Genomic DNA, 24,112 nt, shown 5'->3' on the forward strand with positions numbered 1-24,112 from the left:
GCATGCACTGTCTGGCCGGTAGAAGTGCGTCTTGCACTCCGCACAGACCTGGCAGTCCCTGGTGACTGCCCTTACTTCCTCGACGGAGTAGGGCAGATTGCGAGCTTTGACCAGATGGTACAATCGAGTGACCCCCGGGTGACAGAGGCTGTCGTGTAGGGCCCGGAGTTGGTCCACTTGTGCGCAGGCACATGTACCTCGGGCGAGGGCGTCTGGGGCTCGTTGAGTTTACCGGGGCAATACAAGATCTTGGATCCTCGCTGTCTTCAGGGGATGTCCCGGAGGACTGGAGAATAGCCAATGTTGTTCCTCTGTTTAAGAAGGGTAGCAAGGATAATCCCGGGAACTACAGGCCGGTGAGCCTTACTTCAGTGGTAGGGAAATGACTGTAGAGAATTCTTCGAGACAGGATCTATTCCCATTTGGAAGCAAATGGACGTATTAGTGAGAGGCAGCACGGTTTTGTGAAGGGGAGGTCGTGTCTCACTAACTTGATAGAGTTTTTCGAGGAGGTCACTAAGATGATTGATGCAGGTAGGGCAGTAGATGTTGTCTATATGGACTTCAGTAAGGCCTTTGACAAGGTCCCTCATGGTAGACTAGTACAAAAGGTGAAGTCACACGGGATCAGGGGTGAGCTGGCAAGGTGGATACAGAACTGGCTAGGCCATAGAAGGCAGAGAGTAGCAATGGAGGGATGCTTTTCTAATTGGAGGGCTGTGACCAGTGGTGTTCCACAGGGATCAGTGCTGGGACCTTTGCTCTTTGTAGTATATATAAATGATTTGGAGGAAAATGTAACTGGTCTGATTAGTAAGTTTGCAGACGACACAAAGGTTGGTGGAATTGCAATTAACGATGAGGACTGTCGGAGGATACAGCAGGATTTAGATTGTTTGGAGACTTGGGCGGAGAGATGGCAGATGGGGTTTAATCCGGACAAATGTGAGGTAATGCATTTTGGAAGGTCTAATGCAGGTAGGGAATATACAGTGAATGGTAGCACCCTCAAGAGTATTGAAAGTCAAAGAGATCTAGGAGTACAGGTCCACAGGTCATTGAAAGGGGCAACACTATGGAGAAGGTAGTCAAGAAGGCATACGGCATGCTTGCCTTCATTGGCCGGGGCATTGAGTATAAGAATTGGCAAGTCATGTTGCAGCTGTATAGAACCTTAGTTAGGCCACACTTGGAGTATAGTGTTCAATTCTGGTCGCCACACTACCAGAAGGATGTGGAGGCTTTGGAGAGGGTGCAGAAGAGATTTACCAGAATGTTGCCTGGTATGGAGGGCATTAGCTATGAGGAGCGATTGAATAAACTCGGTTTGTTCTCACTGGAACGAAGGAGGTTGAGGGGAGACCTGATAGAGGTATACAAAATTATGAGGGGCATAGACAGAGTGGATAGTCAGAGGCTTTTCCCCAGGGTAGAGGGGTCAATTACTAGGGGGCATAGGTTTAAGGTGAGAGGGGCAAGGTTTAGAGTAGATGTACGAGGCAAGTTTTTTACGCAGAGGGTAGTGGGTGCCTGGAACTCGCTACCGGAGGAGGTAGTGGAAGCAGGGACGATAGGGACATTTAAGGGGCATCTTGACAAATATATGAATAGGATGGGAATAGAAGGATACGGACCCAGGAAGTGCAGAAGATTGTAGTTTAGTCGGGCAGCATGGTCGGCACGGGCTTGGAGCGTCGAAGGGCCTGTTCCTGTGCTGTACATTTCTTTGTTCTTTGTAATTATAGGTGGAGAGCTCGATTCTCCACCACAAGATTTTATCATTTTTGATCTTGCCCCGTTGTGTGTTATTGAACATGAAGGCTACCGACCGTTGGTCCGTAAGGAGAGTGAATCTCTTACCGGCCAGGTAATGCCTCCAATGCCGCACAGCTTCAATGATAGCTTGGGCCTCCTTTTCGACGGATGAGTGTCGAATCTCAGAGGCATGAAGGGTGTGGGAAAAGAATGCCACGGGTCTGCCTGCCTGGTTTAGAGTGGTGGCAAGGGCGACGTCTGAAGCGTCGCTTTCTACTTGGAAAGGCAGTGACTCGTCCACTGCGCGCATCCCGGCCTTGGCGATGTATGCTCTGATGCGGGCGAATGCGTGTTGTGCCTCGGCTGCGAGGGGGAATTGGGTGGACTGAATGAGTGGGCGGGCCTTGTCCGCATAGTTTGGGACCCACTGAGCGTAGTAGGAAAAGAACCCCAGGCAGCGTATGAGGGCCTTGGGGCAGTGGGGGAGGGGAAGTTCCACGAGGGGGCGCATGCGGTCGGGGTCGGGCCCGAGAAGTCCGTTTTGGACTATATAGCTGAGAATGGCTAACCGGGTCGTGCTGAACACACACTTCTCTTTGTTGTAGGTCAGGTTGGGAAGAGCGGCAGTGTGGAGGAATTTATCGAGGTTGGCATCGTGGTCCTGCTGGTCATGGCCGCAGATGGTGACATTATCTAAGTACGGCAAGGTGGCCCGCAAAGCATACTGGTCGACCATTTGGTCCATCTCTCTTTGGAAGACCGAGACCCCATTTGTGACACCGAAAGGGACCCTAAGGAAGTGGTAGAGGCGACCGTCTGCCTCGAAGGCAGTGTATGGCTGGTCCGACTTCCGGATGGGGAGCTGGTGGTAGGCGGATTTCAGGTCAATTGTTGAGAAGACCCGGTACTGCGCAATCTGATTGACCATATCAGATATGCGTGGGAGGGGGTAAGCGTCGAGCTGCGTATACCTGTTGATGGTCTGGCTGTAGTGTAACCACTACCACTTGGGCTCTCCAGGGGCTGTTGTTGGCCTCGATAATACCCCCCTTAAGCAGCCGCTGGACTTCGGACCTGATGAAGGTCTTGTCCTGGGTGCTGTACCATCTGCTCCTAGTGGCAACGGGCTTGCAATCTGCAGTTAGATTGGCAAAAAGGGAGGGGGGATCGACCTTGAGGGTTGCGAGGCCGCAAACGGTAAGGGGGGGTAAGGGCCCTCCGAATTTGAGGGTGAGGCTCTGGAGGTTGCACTGGAAGTCCAGGCCCAACAGGAGTGCAGCGCAGAGATTAGGAAGGACATAGAGGCGGAAGTTACTAAATTCTACGCCCTGGACCGTGAGGGTGACTGTACAAAAACCTCTTGATCGGGACGGAGTGGGATCCGGATGCTAGGGAGATCCTTTGATTGGCAGGGTGGACCGCGAGGGCGCAGCGCCTTACCGTATCTGGGTGAACGAAGCTTTCGGTGCTCCCGGAGTCCAACAGGCACGAGGTCGCATGGCCGTTGATTTTAACCGTCTTCGACGCGGTGGCCAGGTTGTGCGGGCAAGATTGGTCCAGCGTCATCGAAGCGAGCTGCGGGTAGCCATCGGATGCTTCGGGTGGCGAGCGAGTGCGGTTCCGATGTCGGGATGTCTGGATACCCTGTGGGGGACAAGATGAAGGCCCATGGTGCACACATTGGGGGTCGGGACAAGATGGTGGCGCCCATGGTGCGCACATTGCGGGGTCGGGACAAGATGGCGGCGCCCATGGGGTGCACGTGGCCGAAGGGGGACAAGATGGCGGCTTGGTCGCACATGGACCCGGGAGGAGAAGATGGCAGCTCCCATTGTGCATCTGGAGTGGGGGAGGGGGCGATAGCGGGCGCGATCGCAGCGACTGCGCGGGCCTGGCACACAGCCGCAAAGTGGCCCTTTTTACCGCAGGCTTTACAAACTGCAGTGTGGGCCGGGCAGTGTTGGTGGGGGTGCTTCTGCTGACCGCAGAAGTAGCAGCGGGGACCCCCGGGGTGCGCGGATCGGCGTGCGGCGCAGGCGTATTGGGAAGGCAGGGTCCCGGCTGAGGAGGTCGTCGGCAGGGTCCAGGAGGGGTAGGAAGGAGTAGACGGGTGGGCAGCGCGGCGGGAGGGGTACGATTGTACGTTACGGGATGCAACCGTCATGGAGAGCGCCAAGGTTTTCGTCTCCGCCAGTTCGAGTGTGGCCCCTTCCAGTAATCATTCTCGGATGCGGTGCGACGCAATCCCCGTCATGAAGGCATCGCGCATGAGGAGATTTGCGTGTTCGGTGGCCGTAATGGCCTGACAGTCACCGTCCCGGACGAGTGGAATTAGGGCCCACCAGAAGTCTTCGATGGACTCACCAGGTAGTTGCGAGCGGGTGGTGACTACATGCCTGGCGAAGAGTGTGTTCGCCTTCTGCGCATAGTGTTCCTTAAGGAGTTCCATTGCTTTTGTGTAATTCGTGGCGTCTTGGATCAACGGGAACACGCTGGAGCTGAGTCTGGAGTACAGGATGCTTATCTTCTGAGCCTCCGTTGGCTCGGGATCCGCAGCCTTGATGTAGGCCTCGAAACATGCTAGCCAGTGAGTAAAGTCTTTTCTGCCGTCGGGCAAGTGCGGATCCAGCTGCAGGTGATCGGGCTTAATTCGGATATCCATTCTGTGGAAAATCTGACTGTAATAAATTGATGCACGATCAATTGCACAGAGACTAAAGTTGGGTACAACTGTGGCTTTATTACAGTCAGATGCGTGGCCTCCTGCTGCAGCTGGCGAAATGGCAGGGCACTGGAGGTCATGCATATTTATACCGTTCTCTGTGGGCGGAGCCAGCCGGCAGGAGCTACCGGCGAACCTGTAGTGCAGGTCCTACCTTACACCTCCTATTACAGTGGTTCACCACAAGATGAAGGGCCCACTTCAAATTTATGCTCCACAAATCCATGAATCTCTGTGGGCGCAATTTAGCGGAAGCATTTCTCAGGGTTATTTTGGGCGCAATTGACAGGGTATGTCTCGACAGCCATATTGGTGAGATTGCAGCACGTATTTAACAGCCCCCACAAGCATCTTGTCATTACTGGCTGTCTCACCATCTGATTTGCCGAACGCGCGCCTCAGCATCTCCCCGCTAACAAGGGGGAGTTGCTTTAAAACGCAACTTCGCGGCTCACTGCCAGTCAACAATAAGCACAGCAGTGCGCAGAGGACTAACAGCAGGGTTACCAATACCACCTGGGAGGCAGTGACTGCAGCTGTCAGTGTGGGCAGCATGACCAGAAGGATCAGCGGCCAATGTCCGAAGACCAACAACCTCCACCATGCTGCAAGGTTAAGTTACCACCCTATCCCTCAAATTTCCAATCCCCCCCCCCCCACCCCGCCGCCAAATCACTGGCTAACACCTCGCACATCCCCAACTCCGACCTTCGTACTTGTTCCTTAGCACCCACCAAGGCAACACCTTCATGTCCAGTTGCGTTGCCCGCACATGCCATCTGCTAGATACCCCCCTAGCCATTAAGCATGCAATTCATAAAACCTTCTCTTTGTCCCCGCAGGAGAAGATAGCTCATAATAAGCGGGAGAGGGCCAGGATGCGGGGGGGAGCGGAGTGCCAGAGATTCAAGTCTTCACACCCTATGAGGAACCAGCCCTGGAAATCGGGGGGGCTATCTGACGAGAGAGCAGACACCAAGTGAGGTTGGCCTGATATCATGCCCCAGTTGCTGCAGAGTTTGGCCCAGTCACTGAAGAGCATCGCTGAGGGCGTCGACACAGTGGTGCAGACAACGGGGAGGCACCAGGTGGCACTGCCAAGGTGCCAGGTTGGCACTGCCAAAGTTAGCTGGTGATCGGGCTGGGGGTGCTCTACACGGGTGTTGGAGAGGTACGGGGTGGGGGGGGAAATCCTCCTACAGTGTGTTGGGGCTTGTCGAGGGTCACATTGGGGGCCTCGGAGATCGGGACACTATTTTAAAATGGCATCCCGATCTCAAACTGCACTGAGGGGTTCCGGCAACCAGAACTCCTCGCTGCAAAAAAACGGGGCTATGTGTGGCCTATACCGTGTGTTCCCCATTGAGGCCCCTTATCTAACACGGGTGGCATTTTATAGCCATGTATTTCTCGTTGCTGCGAGTGCTGGGAAACACGCGGCTAAATGTCCTCACTATGGGACTTTGTTCCTTTTTAGTTGAATCGCGCCCATAGCCTTGGTATGCGGGAAAGCATGAGGTGAATTTGAGATCAGGAGAGAGCGAGAGCAACCTACATAACATGACAACAGTTAGATTGGAGGCTACGTAAATGGATGAATGGGTCTGGGGGTAGTATGGGGATCATCATGATTGACAAGTGGTGTTCCCCAGAGAATTATACCCTTGCTTCAGGATTTACCCTTTTATAATAATGGCGTAAATGAAGAAATACTGTTGTAGACCCAAGTTTGGGAGTGACATTAAGTTAGGAAGTACAGTAAGTTGTGTAGATAGCAGGAGAAAGTTAGAAGATGCTGGACAGACCTAGGGCGGCCACAGACTGAGTCCAAAGCCGCCACGCTAGTTTCCCGACCGGCAGGACCACATTAGGTCTACGGCGTCGGGACTTCAGCCAGTCGGGGGCGGACAATGGCAGAGCGGGCCTCCAGCAATGGCCCCATATAGGTCCTAGGCGGCGCGGCGCTTTTCGGGGCCCGCAGAATCGGGGAGCCGGCGCCGGTCCCGATTCCGTGCGGGGAAATGGATTCTCCGTCCCCCACCGGCCACGATTTCGGCGTCGGGGTGCGGAAAGTCCAGCCCCTTGTTTTCCTAAGAACTAGGGCAGGATTCTCCTTCGGCTGACGCCATGGGAAACGGATTGGGTGAAGAATCGGTATCGATGCCAAAATTGTGGTGGCTTCCAATTTCACGCCAAATCGTAGTTCTCCATTGTCTGACAGTAGCATCAATGCTTTCCAGCAAACACCGTTTGCATATCATTAGCGGGCCTGACCCGGTATTCTCCGTGATTCTCTGCCTCTATTCGGCCGAGTTCCCGACGGCAAGGTTCACTTGTGCTTTTAAAGGTCGTGAAACCGGTGTCATGGCTGATGAGGGAGAGAGATGAGGTCGGACACGGGGAGGCGCGGCCGTGGGCTGCCAGGCCGGACAGGGCTCAGGGTGGGGGAGTTAGGGCTAAACGGGGGTACGGGTCGTGTAGCTGGGGCGACCCACCACGGGACTGGGGCTGTGCCCAGGCACGGACCGCCATTGTCGTGGCCTGCAAGGCAGCCATCTCGCTGCGCACCCCACTGACTACCACCTTGGCCCCCTGGTTCTGCAGAGTGACACCAGCCGTATGGGTGCCCCCAACCCCCTACCCCAGCTCCCAGCCTCCGCCATACCACCACCCCCACCGGCCGCCACCAGCCGGCGGGGCATCACGTGGCCCACCCAAGGGCAACGCCCACAGAAGCCCCTGCAGGTGCACTGGATGGGGGCTATGGAGCATACCTCTGATAAGGGTAGTACCAGCCAACAGCACCCAACAGCCAACAGCAGGGATGGGCGCTAGGGCCAGAGTCCCCATGGTGTTAGGCACATGGAGCCAGGCAGGCACAGGAGGCTGCATGACGTTTGCACCAGGGCCAATGAGCACGGGAATCTCTGATCGCCGACTGGGGTGGGTGGCAACCCCTTCCATGAAACATACCGGCCGCACTGCAGGAGTGTGGGCACTGGGTTGGACGTGACACGGGTCTGGTCCATGGGTTGGAGGATGAAGGCAATCCGCTCCACAACGAGCTCTGGTGCTCCGCATCGTCTGACGGTGTTTGACTCCTGCCCAGCGTGGCACTTTCCACCATCCACCCGGGTGATCCCTGTATGCAAGCTGGACATTCCATCACATGGTTCCATCGGATCTCTGGGGTGACGGTGGTGGGGACGGTCATGGGGGGCAAGGAGGTTGGGAGCCCGGGTGGGAGCACAGCCCACCCACAACGTCCACCCATCTGCCCACCCGCACGCCCCCTTTCTGGCCCGCCCAGACCAGCTCACCCCTCTCCCTCAACTGAGGCAGGTTATAACACTGTTAACAGATGTTTCATGTGCACAAGTATACACATATACAGCCCTAACGCATGACTAAACTATGGCCTGCACCCGCGCCAACTTAACTGGTGTTTAATTTTCTGGCCTTACGAGCCCTAATGCTACATCTAGCTGGATCTCCAGATGGCACATAAGGGGCGGTATTCTCCGACCCTCCGCCGGGTCGGAGAATCGCCGGGGGCTGGCGTGAATCCCGCCCCCGCCAGTTGCCTAATTCTCCGGCACCGGATATTCGGCGGGGGTGGGAATCGCGCCACGCCGATTGGCGGGCCCCCCCCGGCGATTCTCCGGCCCGTGATGGGCCGAAGTCCCGCTGCTGGACTGCCTGTCCCGCCGGCGAGAATCAAACCACCTCTCTTACTGGCGGGACAAGGCGGCGCGGGCAGGCTCCGGGGTCCTGGGGGGGGGGGCGCGGGGCGATCTGGCCCCGGGGGTGCCCCCACGGTGGCCTAGCCCACGATCGGGGCCCACCGATCCGCGGGCGGGCCTGTGCCGTGGGGGCATTCTTTTCCTTCCGCCTTCGCCATGGTCTCCACTATGGCGGAGACGGAAGAGACCACCTCCACTGCGCATGCGCGGGGATGCCGTGAGCTGCCGCTGACGTTCCCGCGCATGCGCCGCACGGCAAAGTCATTTCCGCGCCAGCTGGCGGGGCACCAAAGGCCTTTCCCGCCAGCTGGCGGGGCGGAAATCAGCCCGGCGCGGGCCTAGCCCCTCAAGATGAGGGCTCGGCCCTTCAAGATACGGAGAATTCCACACCTTTGGAGCGGCGCGATGCCGGACTGATTCGCGCCGCTTTTGGCGCCGTTCGGCGGAAATCGCGCCGATTTCGGAGAATCCCGCCCAAGGAGTGGAGGTGGCCTGTTGTGATTCCCGCCCTGTGACTTGGGTCCCCTTTGGTGGGGGTCTCCTGGTGCGACCTTGCCTGGATGGGCCCAGCTGCTGCTCTGATGTCCCAGGTGGTGGGATGCCGCCCTATTTTGCCCGCTGCTCACCAGATGCAGCAGGGACAGGAACGGGGGGGGTCGGGGGGGGGGGGTGTCCAAGGTGCTGCGGTGTTCTAGCACCTCCTCTGTGGGAGTCACCGGCATGGGCCACATGACCTCCTCCCTAGGGGTGCCCAATGGCCTCGGGACACTCCATGGGCCGGGGTGAGAGCAGAGCTATCCCCTGAGGCACCCCCGCCACCTTCTGCTGCCAGGCCTGAAGGCCCGCTCTGGGGGGGGGGGGGGGGGGGGGGGGGTCATCACATCAGTGCAAAAGACAACACTGAAACATTTGCAACCATCTTCAACCAGAGGTGCAAAGTGGATGATCCATCTGTGCCTTCTCCTGAGGCCCCCAGCATCACAGTCGGCACTCTTCATCCAATTTAATTCACTCTGTGATAGCAAAATGGCTGAAGACCCTGAATTCTCCACAGGCTAAGGGACCTGACAATATTCCAGCGATAGTACAGAAGGCTTGTGCCCCCAGCCAAGCTGTTCCAGTACAGCTACGACGCTGGCATCTACCTGACAATGTGTAAAATTGCCCAGGTCTGTCTTCTATGCAAAAAGAAAGATTAATTCAGTTTAGCCAATTATCACCATTCAGTCTACTCTCTATCATCAGAAAGTGATGGAAGGGATCATCAACAATGCTGTCGAGCTGAATTTACACAGCAATAACCTGCTCACTCAGCCTCAGAAAGCATTCCGCCAGGGTCACTCAGCTCCTGACCTCATTACAGCCATGGCTCGAACATGGACAAAAGAGCTGAATGCAAGGGTGAGAGTGACTGCCCTTGACATCCAGGTAGCATTTCACCAAGTGCAGCATCAAGAAGCCCAAGAAAGACTGAAGTGCAAAAGAATTAGGGGCAAAACTCTCCGCTGGTTGGAGTCATACCGAGCACAATGGAAGATGGTTGCGGTCATTGTTGGGGACAGTTATCTCGGCTCCGGGATACCTTTTGTAGGAGTTTCTCAGGCTAGGGTTCTAAGCCCAGTCATCTTCAGCTTCATCAATTGTTTTCCCTCCATCATAAGGTCAGAAGTCAGGACATTCGCTGATGATTGCCCAACCATTCATAACTCCTCGGATACTGAAATAAACTCAAAATACTTTGGATGCTGGAGCTCTGAGGAATAAAAGCAGAACGTGCTGGAAATACCCCACCACTTTAGCAGCACCTGGGAAAAGAGAAACAGAGTTGGATTGGATTGGATTGGATTTGTTTATTGTCACGTGTACCGAGGTACAGTGAAAAGTATTTTTCTGCGAGCAGCTCAACAGATCATTAAGTACATGAGAGGAAAAGGGAATAAAAGAAAATGCATAATAGGGCAACACAACATATACAATGTAACTACATAAGCATCGGATGAAACATACAGGGTGTAGTGTTAATGAAATCAATCCATAAGAGGGTCATTTGGGAGTCTGGTGACAGTGGGGAAGAAGCTGTTTTTGAGTCTGTTCGTGCATGTTCTCAGACTTCTGTATCTCCTGCCCGATGGAAGAAGTTGGAAGAGTGAGTAAGCTGGGTGGGAGGGATCTTTGATTATACTGCCCGCTTTCCCCAGGCAGCAGGAGGTATAGATGGAGTCAATGGATGGGAGGCAGGTTTGTGTGATGGACTGGGCAGTGTTCACGACTCTCTGAAGTTTCTTGCGGTCCTGGGCCGAGCAGTTGCCATACCAGGCTGTGATGCAGCCTGATAGGATGCTTTCTCTGGTGCATTTTGAGTCAATTATGATTCCTTTTGAACAGGATCCCATTCTCTTGACATTCAAAGACATTGCGATCCCTGAATCCCCATTTACCGACATCCTGGCATTTACCAGTGGCCAGAAACCAAACAGGACCAGCCATAAAAGAGCAGGCCAAAAGCTGGGAATTCTGTGACGGGCAACTTACCTCCTGACTCGCTGAAGCCTGGCCACCATTTGCGAGGTTCAAGTCAGGAGTGTGATGGAATACTCTCTACTTGCCTGGACAAGTACAGCTCCAACACTATTCCAGAAGCTCAACACCATCGGGGACACAACAGGCCATTTGACTGGCACCTCATCCAGTACTTAAAACATTAATTTCCTCCACTACCACTATCAAATAATGAAAGCAGCGTATACCATCTATAAGATGCACTGCAGTGGCTCACCAAGGCAACTTTGACAGCACCTTCCAAATTCGCAACCCCTACTACCTTGAAGGACCAGGTCAGCAGATGGATGGGACCACCAGCAGCTGTGAGTTCCCTCCAAGCCACTCACCATCATGATTTGGAACTATATCACTACCCCTTCACTGTCACTGATGTCAAAATCCTGAAATTCCTTTCCTAACTGCCCTGTGAGTGCAGCTAGAGCTCACCACGGACACAACGGTTCAGGATGCAGCTCACCACCATCTTCTCGAGGGCATTTGGGGATGTGTTATAAATGCGGGCCTTACTGTGACACCTTCCTTTGGCTGCACGTACCTAAGAAATTTATGGCACTTATGGTTCGAAACCTGGGAAGAACATTATTCATAGATGTGCATTGTAAATGCATAGTTTAAAAAACTTACAAGTTGGGTAATGCGCAGGATTCAAGGGGTTGTCTTCTGGACATTATCGCTGCTTTTTATTAAAATTCAAGATGTGATCTAAATTTCCGATAGTTGAACCAACAATGGAGTTCACTAATTTCTAGCAAATTTACAGTTTCTTCAAGAACTACAAGTTTAATACAATTTGTACAGTGCCATTTCAATTTATAAATGTGTAAGTGAGGATAGAGTGACGTGCTTTTTCGTATTAGTAATCACTTTCTTCCAGTGAGTTCTCCCAGTGAGACAGAGAAGACAGCCAGGAGTGAGGCAGCAAAGAGTGAGTTTGGGAATTTGAATCGAGGTGGGAATTCAAAGCTGGGTGGGGAGGAAGTGCTTTTTGTGACTGATAAGTAGTGTTTCTGTTTTTCTGTTTCTTTTCATTGGTATATTTATTTATTTTTTTCTTCATTGTTTATTTATTTATTTAATTTTTTTCTGGGGAAATTGAAATTGTTGAAGTTAACCAAAGGTTTAAGACATGGCAGGAGATCTCAGACCCGTGTCATGCTCCTCGTGTGCGATGTGGGAGCTCAGGGACACGTCCACTGTCCCTGGCTCCTTCACGTGCATGAAGTGTATCCAGTTGCAGCTCCTGTTAGACCGCTTGACGGCTCTGGAGCTGCGGATGGACTCACTTTGGAGCGTCCGCGATGCTGAGGACGTCGTGGATAGCACGTTTAGCGAGTTGGTCACACCGCAGGTGAAAGGTACTGAGGGAGATAGTAAATGGGTGACCAAAAGACAGAGCAAGAGTAGGAAGGCAGTGCAGGTGTCCTCTGCGGTCATCTCCCTGCAAAACAGATATACCGCTTTGGATACTGTTGAGGGAGATGGCTCAACAGGGGAAGGCAGCAGCAGCCAGGTTCATGGCACCGTGGCTGGCCCTGCTGTGCAGCTGGGCAGGAAGAAGAATGGCAGGGCTATAGTGATAGGGGACTCAATTGTAAGGGGAATAGACAGGCGGTTCTGCGGACGCAATCGAGACTCCAGGATGGTATGTTGCCTCCCTGGTGCAAGGGTCAAGGATGTCTCGGAGCGGCTGCAGGACATTCTGGGGGGGGAGGGTGAACAGCCAGCTGTCGTGGTGCACATAGGCACCAACGATATAGGTAAAAAAACGGGACGAGGTCCTACAAGCTGAATTTAGGGAGCTAGGAGTTAAACTAAAAAGTAGGACCTCAAAGGTAGTAATCTCAGGATTGCTACCAGTGCCACGAGCTAGTCAGAGTAGGAATGTCAGGATAGAGAGGATGAATACGTGGCTCGAGAGATGGTGCAAGAGGGAGGGATTCAAATTCCTGGGACATTGGAACCGATTCTGGGGGAGGTGGGACCATTACAAACCGGACGGTCTGCACCTGGGCAGGACTGGAACCGATGTCCTAGGGGGGGTGTTTGCTAGAGCTGTTGGGGAGAGTTTAAACTAATGTGGAAGGGGGATGGGAACCAATGCAGGAAGTTGGAAGGTAGTAAAACAGGGACGGAAATAAAAGGCAGTAAGGGGGAAAGTGTAAGGCAGAGAAGCCATAGTCAAAAATCAAAAAGGGCGACAGTACAAGGTACAGTGACTGAGGGGAGCTCAGTGAATAGGACCAGGAATACTAAAAGAAATAAAACGGGAAGTGAAAACATTAATGGTAAGCGACGCAGCAGGTTGTTACAGGAAGATATGGGTTCGACGACAAGGAAAATTAGGAGAAAGGTTAAGAGGAAATATAACTTAGGAGAGGTTACTGATCGAGGTGTTAAGATTAAGAACAGAGGTAAAAAAGCCAACATAAGTGTACTTTACCTGAATGCTCGTAGTATTCGGAATAAGGTAAATGAGTTGATGGCACAAATCATCGTGAATGACTATGATTTAGTGGCCATTACTGAAACATGGTTAAAGGATGGTCACGACTGGGAGTTAAATATCCGAGGGTATCAAACTTTTCGGAAGGACAGAGTGGATGGTAAGGGAGGTGGTGTAGCTCTGTTATTTGAGGATGACATCCGGGCAACAGTAAGGGATGACATCGGTGCTATGGAGGATAAGGTTGAATCCATTTGGGTGGAAATCAGGAATAGTAAGGCGAAAAAGTCACTGATAGGAGTAATCTATAGGCCACCAAATAGTAACATTATGGTGGGGCAGGCAATAAACAAAGAAATAACAGATGCATGTAGAAATGGTACAGCAGTTATCATGGGGGATTTTAATCTACATGTTGATTGGTTTAACCAGGTCGGTCAAGGCAGCCTTGAGGAGGAGTTTATAGAATGTATCCACGATAGTTTCCTCGAACAGTATGTAATGGAACCTACGAGGGAACAAGCGGTCCTAGATCTGGTCCTGTGGAACGAGACAGGATTGATTCAGGATCTCATAGTTAGGGATCCTCTCGGAAGGAGCGATCACAATATGGTGGAATTTAAAATACAGATGGAGGGTGAGAAGGTAAAATCAAGCACGAGTGTTTTGTGCTTAAACAAAGGAGATTACAATGGGATGAGAGAAGAACTAGCTAAGGTAGACTGGGAGCAAAGACTTTATGGTGAAACAGTTGAGGAACAGTGGAGAACCTTCCAAGTGATTTTTCCCAGTGCCCAGCAAAGGTTTATACCAACAAAAAGGAAGGACGGTAAAAAGAGGGAAAATCGACCGTGGATATCTAAGGAAATAAGGGAGAGTATCAAATTGAAGGAAAAAACATACAAAGTAGCAAAGATCAGTGGGAGACTAGAGGACTGGGAAATCTTTAGGGGGCAACAGAAAGCTACTAAAAAAGCTATAAAGAAGAGTAAGATAGATTATGAGAGTAAACTTGCTCAGAATATAAAAACAGATAGTAAAAGTTTCTACAAATACATAAAACAAAAAAGAGTGGCTAAGGTAAATATTGGTCCTTTAGAGGATGAGAAGGGAGATTTAATAATGGGAGATGAGGAAATGGCTGAGGAACTGAACAGGTTTTTTGGGTCGGTCTTCACAGTGGAAGACACAAATAACATGCCAGTGACTGATGGAAATGAGGCTATGACAGGTGAGGACCTTGAGAGGATTGATATCACCAAGGAGGTAGTGATGGGCAAGCTAATGGGGCTAAAGGTAGACAAGTCTCCTGGCCCTGATGGAATGCATCCCAGAGTGCTAAAAGAGATGGCTAGGGAAATTGCAAATGCACTAGTGATAATTTACCAAAATCCACTAGACTCTGGGGTGGTCCCGGCGGATTGGAAATTAGCAAACGTGACACCACTGTTTAAAAAAGGAGGTAGGCAGAAAGTGGGTAATTATAGGCCAGTGAGCTTAACTTCGGTAGTAGGGAAGATGCTGGAATCTGTCATCAAGGATGAAATAGTGAGGCATCTGGATGGAAATTGTCCCATTGGACAGACGCAGCATGGGGTCATAAAGGGCAGGTCGTGCCTAACTAATTTAGTGGAATTTTTTGAGGACATTAACAGTGCGGTAGATAACGGGGAGTCAATGGATGTGGTATATCTGGATTTCCAGAAAGCCTTTGACAAGGTGCCACACAAAAGGTTGTTGCATAAGATAAAGATGCATGGCATTAAGGGGAAAGTAGTAGCATGGATCGAGGATTGGTTAATTAATAGAAAGCAAAGAGTGGGGATTAATGGGTGTTTCTCTGGTTGGCAATCAGTAGCTAGTGGTGTCCCTCAGAGATCAGTGTTGGGCCCACAACTGTTCACAATTTACATAGATGATTTGGAGTTGGGGACCAAAGGCAATGTGTCCAGGTTTGCAGACGACACTAAGACAAGTGGTAAAGCAAAAAGTGCAGAGGATACTGGAAGTCTGCAGAGGGATTTGGATAGGCTAAGTGAATGGGCTAGGGTCTGGCAGATGGAATACAATGTTGACAAATGTGAGGTTATCCATTTTGGTAGGAATAACAGCAAAAGGGATTATTATTTAAATGATTAAATATTAAAACATGCTGCTGTGCAGAGAGACCTGGGTGTGCTAGTGCATGAGTCGCAGAAAGTTGGTTTTCAGGTGCAACAGGTGATTAAGAAGGCAAATGGAATTTTGTCCTTCATTGCTAGAGGGATGGAGTTTAAGACTAGGGAGGTTATGCTGCAATTGTATAAGGTGTTAGTGAGGCCACACCTGGAGTATTGTGTTCAGTTTTGGTCTCCTTACTTGAGAAAGGACGTACTGGCACTGGAGGGTGTGCAGAGGAGATTCACTAGGCTAATCCCAGAGCTGAAGGGGTTGGATTACGAGGAGAGGTTGAGTAGACTGGGACTGTACTCGTTGGAATTTAGAAGGATGAGGGGGGATCTTATAGAAACATATAAGGTTATGAAGGGAATAGATAGGATAGATGCGGGCAGGTTGTTTCCACTGGCGGGTAAAAGCAGAACTAGGGGCATAGCCTCAAAATAAGGGGAAGTAGATTTAGGACTGAGTTTAGGAGGAACTTCTTCACCCAAAGGGTTGTGAATCTATGGAATTCCTTGCCCAGTGAAGCAGTAGAGGCTCCTTCATTAAATGTTTTTAAGATAAAGATAGATAGTTTTTTGAAGAATAAAGGGATTAAGGGTTATGGTGTTCGGGCCGGAAAGTGGAGCTGAGTCCACAAAAGATCAGCCATGATCTCATTGAATGGTGGAGCAGGCTCGAGGGGCCAGATGGCCTACTCCTGCTCCTAGTTCTTATGTTCTTATGTTCTGTTTTTGTTGTGTTTTGTGCCTTGGAGATATGCAGAGGTGACACACCAGTTTCTATACCTAAACAGGAACATTATTTCCAGTGATTTTTGAAAATTGTCATGGTACGTCTATAATCTCTGTATATTATCAGGCAGGATATGGATGTCATCTATCATCTGATTCGTTCGTTGGAATGTGTTAATTGAGCAAGCAAGGCATACTAGTAAGTGTTCTCCAGCAGCATGTTCATACCATTGTAATCTTTGGATAAATAACTTACCATATAGTTTACTCGTCCTACTTGAATGATTGGTGAGTTTGTGTTTCGAAGTATGAAAGGAAACGCAACATAAATGCCTGCACCCTCATGCTTCCAGCTGCTTCTCTCCGTTTTGTTTCTGTTTCACTCTGTAACCACACCTCGACTTGATCAATAGAACACAGCACAGAGTGAAGAGTCAACAGACACACTGAGTGCAGAGGCTTCTCATAATTTGTCAGAGTGTCAGTTTCCGTGAGAAAACAGACGTGTGTCTCTCCAGCTGCACAGCTGAGTTTTCCCTCCTGATTCTCTGGCACTCTGAATCTTGCGGCGTCGCTCTGGTGGAATGGAGCCTGGTAGCTCCGGCAATGCCGGCCTCACAGAAATTGGGGCGCCACCTTTAATGTGCCCCAATCAGCATTGGAAATAGACCCACCATCCCCCACCACCCCACGGACATAGAGAACTAACCCCCCCCCCCTGCCCCCCCCAACAAGCATCGGGGCACTGGCATCCTGGCATTGCCCAGGCATGTCCCTCTCCCCATGGGGGTGGGGGGGGATGTGTACTTACGTTTGCACCACTGACCGGTTCCCCTCGACAGCTTCATGTTTTGCAGAAGCTGTTATAAATCCCGCCGACGTATCGTCATGTTGGCGGGAGAGACTTCCCGACCTGGATGAACATATGGCGGAGAAACCTCTTAAATAGATTTACATTTGTTCAAATAGGAGCAGGACCCTCATTGCATCACCAGCGAAGGGCGGGGGGAAATCCGAGAAGCAGATCTTGCTGCTGAGATTCTCGTTCCTGCAGTCCCGTGAGATTTTCTGTCGGCACTGACATTTTCGCCCATGGCAAATGCTGGTCAAATATCTCCCCCCCCCCCCCCCCCCCCCCCCCCCCATCCATAATCAAACTCCAAACAATTAGATAAATAGTTTTTCCCTTGCAAGCTAAACTTATTTTAAATTAAACTATCCTAACCAACAAACAAATCTATCTCGAGTCACTTCTTAAATTTCAACTTGTCTAAGTGCAGAAATAGCCTTCAGGGTGTGAAGATCGCTGAGATCTATGATTTTGAGGCAGGCGTGTGATCAGCTCAGTGAGATAGACGATAATCATCACAGTCACTCAGCAGAAAAGGAAATGTATTATCGCAATCTCCCTTGTCTGCTGTTTGCTACAAAGTGCCTCGTGTTCCACTTGTTGACATCCAATATGTAAACAATGGTTCGATGCAACTGCCTGATCTGTTTAGGTCCCAAGAGGGATGGTGTGCGTTTGTCATCACAATTTGGCCAGTTGATGTGAACCCAATCTCCAGCCTCTGCCTACTTGTTGAAGTTGGCTTTTGCTTTACTTTGTTGCTTTGAAATTTCTTCTGCTTTCACTCTCATGGCGGTAATGGTTTAAGAAGGCATGATTGTCACGGTTTGAATCAGATGGTTTAATCCAGATGATGATTTTGCGATATGCAAAAGCTGTGATCCATCATGAACTCGGCCAGTGACTTTCCAGACTGAGCATGGGAGTGGATCGATATGCGCCAATTCGGATATGAATAGCTTGTTCTAACATTTCCCCCTCCGACATACTGGCCCTCAGACAGCCCTTCGTCACCCTGTTGAACCAATTAATGCCACCATTCGATTGTGGTTTGTATCGCTGTGTTAGATTGTGAATTCCGTAGCTTGCAAGGAACTCTGTGAACTGACTGGAAACAAACAGCGGTCCATTGTCTGTGGTAATAGTCTCCAGAAAACCCCATTTTGTGAACAACTTGTTGGGAATGTCAATGACCAAAGTGGTGGTTATTGGAATTTGCTGTAGTGATTTCTGACCATTTTCTATGTAGATCTTGAACAACAAGCAAAAAACGTTTGATTACTCGGGGCTGCTTGCACTTCCCAAAATATCAGCTTGGCGGTCTTGCCACGGATTTGTTGGTCATGGTGTCTGTTGTAGAAGTGTGGAACCCAGTTTCACGGGCCTTTTGCTGAGTGATCAATGCTCACGGTTTCCAGTGAACTCTTACATAGAACATAGAACGATACAGCGCAGTACAGGCCCTTCGGCCCACGAAGTTGCACCGAAACAAAAGCCATCTAACCTACACTATGCCATTATCATCCATATGTTTATCCAATAAACTTTTAAATGCCCTCAGTGTTGGCGAGTTCACTACTGTTGCAGGTAGGGCATTCCACGGCCTCACTACTCTTTGCGTAAAGAACCTACCTCTGACCTCTGTCCTATATCTATTACCCCTCAGTTTAAAGCTATGTCCCCTCGTGCCAGCCATTTCCATCCGCGGGGGAAGGCTCTCACTGTCCACCCTATCTAACCCCCTGATCATTTTGTATGCCTCTATTAAGTCTCCTCTTAACCTTCTTCTCTCCAACGAAAACAACCTCAAGTTCATCAGCCTTTCCTCATAAGATTTTCCCTCCATACCAGGCAACATCCTGGTAAATCTCCTCTGCACCCGCTCCAAAGCCTCCACGTCCTTCCTATAATGCGGTGACCAGAACTGTACGCAATACTCCAAATGCGGCCGTACCAGAGTTTTGTACAGCTGCAACATGACCTCCTGACTCCGGAACTCAATCCCTCTACCAATAAAGGCCAACACTCCATAGGCCTTCTTCACAACCCTATCAACCTGGGTGGCAACTTTCAGGGATCTATGTACATGGACACCTAGATCCCTCTGCTCATCCACACTTCCAAGCACTTTACCACAAGCCAAATATTCCGCATTCCTGTTATTCCTTCCAAAGTGAATCACCTCACACTTCTCTACATTAAACTCCATTTGCCACCTCTCAGCCCAGCTCTGCAGCTTATCTATATCCCTCTGTAACCTGCTACATCCTTCCACACTGTCGACAACACCACCGACTTTCGTATCGTCTGCAAATTTACTCACCCACCCTTCTGCGCCTTCCTCTAGGTCATTGATAAAAATGACAAACAGCAACGGCCCCAGAACAGATCCTTGTGGTACGCCACTTGTAACTGAACTCCATTCTGAACATTTCCCATCAACCACCACCCTCTGTCTTCTTTCAGCTAGCCAATTCCTGATCCACATCTCTAAATCTCCCTCAATCCCCAGCCTCCGTATTTTCTGCAATAGCCTACCGTGGGGAACCTTATCAAACGCTTTACTGAAATTCATATACACCACATCAACTGTTCTACCCTCGTCTACCTGTTCAGTCACCTTCTCAAAGAACTTCCAGGCAGCAATTTATTGCCAGCCACCAGACCGCTTCATGGATTGTTACTTCATCTTAATCTGGATGTCCTTCATGAGCAGAATGCAATCCATATTGCTACAGCACTTTCAGGATAACCACTCGATTTCGGTATGCGATACAGTTGCCATCAAATAATGCATCATTAAGTATGGGGTCAATTCTTCCTTGATTTCACAAGGCTATTTAATTTTTAGGTACTAGTTTACTTCCTGCAGTATGCTGTCCATCTCTGATTTTGCCTTCGACTCATAACAAGATTTGCATAACATGATTTTCAATAGCATGCAAAATCGCCTTGTTGAGTGCCAAATTATGCTGTGCAAGTCTTCATCAAAGTCAGTTCGTGATCGTTAAGGTTGTCTACGGTAGTACACCTAAACACACCAGCTACTTGGTTGCATGAACTTATGAGATACTTGACATCACAGTTGTACCGAGAAGATGATTTGGCCATCTGTAGATGTGCAGAGGTGGATGATTAGATTCTGATGTGGCTAACAGTGTATGGTGATCAGTGTGGAGAATGAACTTTCTACCATAGAGATACATGTGCCAATGTTTGCAAGCATAAATGCGGCTAGTGCTTCCTGCTTTCCAGGAGAGCATTTGCATTCAGTTTCCAACAATGCGCTTGATGTGTGAGTGTTTGGTAGTTCCTCTATTGTGACATATGTTTCCACTTGTGGGCTGAAATGAGCAAGAATATCGTTGCCTTAAACATGTCAAATATTGGGCTGGATTCTCCGATCCCCCAGATACGTGTTTCTTGGCAGTGCAGGATTCACTCCTGCTGCTTGTCAATTGGATTTTCCATTGGATATCCTGCCGGGAAACCCAAGGGCGCGGTGCGCTGCCAGCGGGAAAAGAGATTCCCAGCAATCTGCGAAGCGCGGCTGGAGTGAAGTGGGCACCGCGGTTAACGCTGTGGGGCACCCCCGCTCTGGAGACCAGTGTCGGAAGAAGCTCCACGACCTCACGATGGCTGCCAGGGTAAGTACCCCGAGAGATCCCCAAGGCAAACCCCCCCACCCACCACGTTTCTCGGGAACCCCCCCCCCCCCGCCCACGCAGGAGGGGGGCACCACGTTGCACCCGACCCACATGGGCAACACCAACCCCCCCCTTGAGAGCTGCCATGGCGTGGTGCCTGGGGTCCCCCACCCAGTCATAATGTTGCCAACATCTGGTGTCTTGATGCTGACTGTGATGCTCTACCCCCCCCCCCCCACCCCCCCACCCCCCACCCTCCCCACCCCGCAGGACAAGACAGCTCACAACCACCGTGAGCGTGCAAGAACCAGAGGGGGATCACCTGTGCTGCACCCCCTCACCGTCCATGAGCAGAGAGCTCTCGACCTCGCTGGGGGAGCCGCCACCCGGGAGGTAGCACCATACCAGATCGGAGGCGCAGGACCAAGTGAGGCTCCCCTGCCTGGCTACACTCACGCAGCAGGTCACCTCCCACCACCCGCCACTCACACTGCACCCCCTACCAGTGCCCCCAAACCCTCCCCTCTCAACCCACCCCCTGACACATACCCCTCCACCCCCCTAACCCCCCCCCTCACACTCACCGCTTCACATTGCCCCCGCCACCCCCTCACACCCGACTCCGCTTTTCCAACGATACATGCCTTATTGTGTTCTCCAGGGCCAGGAGCCAATAGTCCAGGGACGTCTTGGACAAGCTCCCGCTGTCCAGCTCCAAGCTCATCCGTCCGCGGGGATGCACGGCAGAGAGGTGAAGGAAGACGGACAGGAGGGCCCTCTTCTGAGGCCGAGGCACTGGAGGGGGATGCACAGAGGACACACAGAGACGATACTGACGAACACAGGATGGACAGTCAGGACACTGATGGCCGTGAGACGGACGAGGAGAGGGCTGCGGGCCAGGACAGTGACGGAGAGAGGACGGGGACTCTGGACAGAGGACGCACAGAGGACGGCCAGACAGACGATGGACTGACCGGACACGACACCTAACATGGGCCACAGGCTACGTGCATCGGTCCAAGGATCGACCCAGGAGACCCCAGACCTGGGGGCAGATAAGGACCTCGAGTTTGCGTCACTGCTGCCACCCACAACATCCACCATCGCAGATACATTCACCTCGGTTGGCCATTTTAGTGATGAGGCTTCTGGGCCATTGACTGGTGCCCACCACACAGCCGAACTGGTACAGCAGGTGGAGGTAGGAGCAGCCGAGGAACTGGACTGTCGGAGGGCAGGCCAGGCCCAGCACCCAGCTGCCACCTAGACGGTTCCCGGGTTCCTGGACTTACCTACCCCACCCACAGACCCAAAGCCTTTGGAAACCCAGGGAGTGGACAACGGGATGACGGCCGTCTTCCAGCATCTGCAGACGCAGTTGGAGGAGTCCATCTGCGTCCAGGAGCAAGGAGTGGTGCCGGTCATGACTGCCACCCAGGCCGACACCGCACATTGTGGCGTCCGCAGTGGAGGCAATGGGGGCAACGGTTTCGGCCATGGGTCAGGTTCTGCAAGGCATGGGGCTTCATGTGCAGGCGTCATCCGTGGCCCAGGAGAGGGCTGCCCTCTCACAGGCAGCCATGGGCAAGAGCCAGCTGGACATTGCCGCCGCGCTCCGGGGTCTGGCCCAGTCTCAGCAGGCCATCGCTGAGAGCATCGGCTGCCTTGCGCACGTGCTGGATGGTGTCGTACAATCATAACGCGAGGTTGCACAGTCCCTGACAGGGATGGCGGCACTCCCTGAGCTCCGTCGCTGCAGACGTTCAGACCCTGGTCGATGCCGCAGCCGGCTTCCAGGACTGGCAACGCCAGGTGTCGGTGATGCAACGGCGCTTGTCTTCGCTCGCACCACCGTCACATAGTGAGGCCCGGGGAGGAGGAGGTTCTGGGGCCCGTCCCGGTAACTCCAGCAAGGGAGGTCCCAGAACACTCGGACTCCCCCCGTACCATCCATGGTGCATCTGGTGGGCAGCGGGCAGGACAGGGTAGCACCACGCCACCCAGCATGCCCGCTGAGCAGCCTCCCATCGAAGCCGGGCCGCGCCGACGGGGAGCCACGTCGCAGGGCAGGAGTCTCAGCAGTCCGACTCCACTCCTGCTGTATCGTCTGGGGAAACACCAAGGCGTAGTGGTAGGGCCCGTAAGGCAAAGAAGTTAGACATGGAGCAAGTTGGCACGGGTGCAGGGCACAGCTTAGTTCTAGGGGCTAGGGCACTTGTCTGTGAATGTCACGAATAAAGTCACTGTTACACAAAACCTAGATGACTCTGTGCTATGTCCGGTGCCTGAGGGGTCGTGAGGGGGACCGAGTGGCGCTGGGGTCGAAGTTCGCTACAATGGTGATGCCGGGTGTGTGTTTCCTCCCCCCGTCCCCGTCCCCCCCAAACCCCGTCGTCCTCGGCACACTGACGCCAGCTACTCCACTTGGGCATGTGATGGCGTGTCCGTGACGCACACAGGAACCACCGAGGTGGAGGGTTTAGCTATGGCCATGAGTCAGAATGGGCACACACGTGCATGATCGTCATGCGATGGTCGCAGGCCACCTGAATGTTCATAGAGTAGGTCCCCTTTCTGTTCCTGAAAACTTCTCTGTTCTCCGAGGGTGGGCGCCTAGCGACATGCACCCCCATCAATCGCACCCTGGACGACCATTATCCTGGCCACGGTGGCGAATCCCGCTGCCCGGGCATCCTGGTGTGCGCAGTCCTCCGGAAACTGTGTGTACCTGTCGGCAATGGCATACAGGGCGTCGGTCACGACTCAGATGCACCGGTGCACCGATTCCTGTGAGATCCATATAGGTCCCCGCTCGGCGCCTGGAACGAGCCTGGCGCGAAGAAATTGAGGGCTACCGTCACCTTGACGGTCACCGGGATAGCATGTCCTCCCCCCTTTCCACATGGTGCCAGGTGTGCCATGAGGTAGCATATATGTGCCATGGACTCCCTACTCAATCGGAGTCTCCTCCTGCATGGCCCCGTCCGGCCGGTCCTCGAACGACATGCGGCCACGGTAGACTCGAGGCCTCATGGGGCGCCTCCGGCGCCTTGGCACCACCACCTGCACTTCCTCCTCCCCCTGCACACCATCAAGATCAGAATCCTCATCCTGGGCATTCCCGACGATGTGATGGTCACTGTCCCCCTCCACCTCCTCCTGCACATGTCGGGCGTGCGGGCCTGCAGCCTCAGCGGCTGGCACGGGGCCCTCTGCAGCCACTCCCTCTGCTGCAGCCGCCGCTGCTCTGAGCCGCCTGCGTCAACGCTGCCAGATGGCCACCTGCAGGGCAGCGGCTCCCGCCACGGCGGCAAACATCGCTGGCTGGTGCGCAAACGTGATGATCTGCAAGGGGGGGGGGGGAGAAACAACATGGTTAGCGATGGTGCTTGGAGACCTCAACAGCCAGGTGCCAAAGGATACATGTGTGCCCCGGTGGCATGGTCTCGCTGCAGACATGCAGGCACCCTGACCCCTGCCCCACAGTCTCCGT

The 24,112-nt window shown here is 52.3% G+C and overlaps 1 long non-coding RNA gene across 1 annotated transcript in view; it reads left to right on the forward strand.

Moving 5' to 3' along the window:
• LOC140384811 (uncharacterized) overlaps positions 1-24,112 on the forward strand; it is a 271,953-nt gene that overhangs the window by 19,943 nt on the left and 227,898 nt on the right. The gene's annotated exons all lie outside the window — the stretch shown is intronic.

This window comes from Scyliorhinus torazame, chromosome 10 (genome assembly GCF_047496885.1).
Source record: "Scyliorhinus torazame isolate Kashiwa2021f chromosome 10, sScyTor2.1, whole genome shotgun sequence".
Lineage (NCBI taxonomy): Eukaryota > Metazoa > Chordata > Chondrichthyes > Carcharhiniformes > Scyliorhinidae > Scyliorhinus > Scyliorhinus torazame.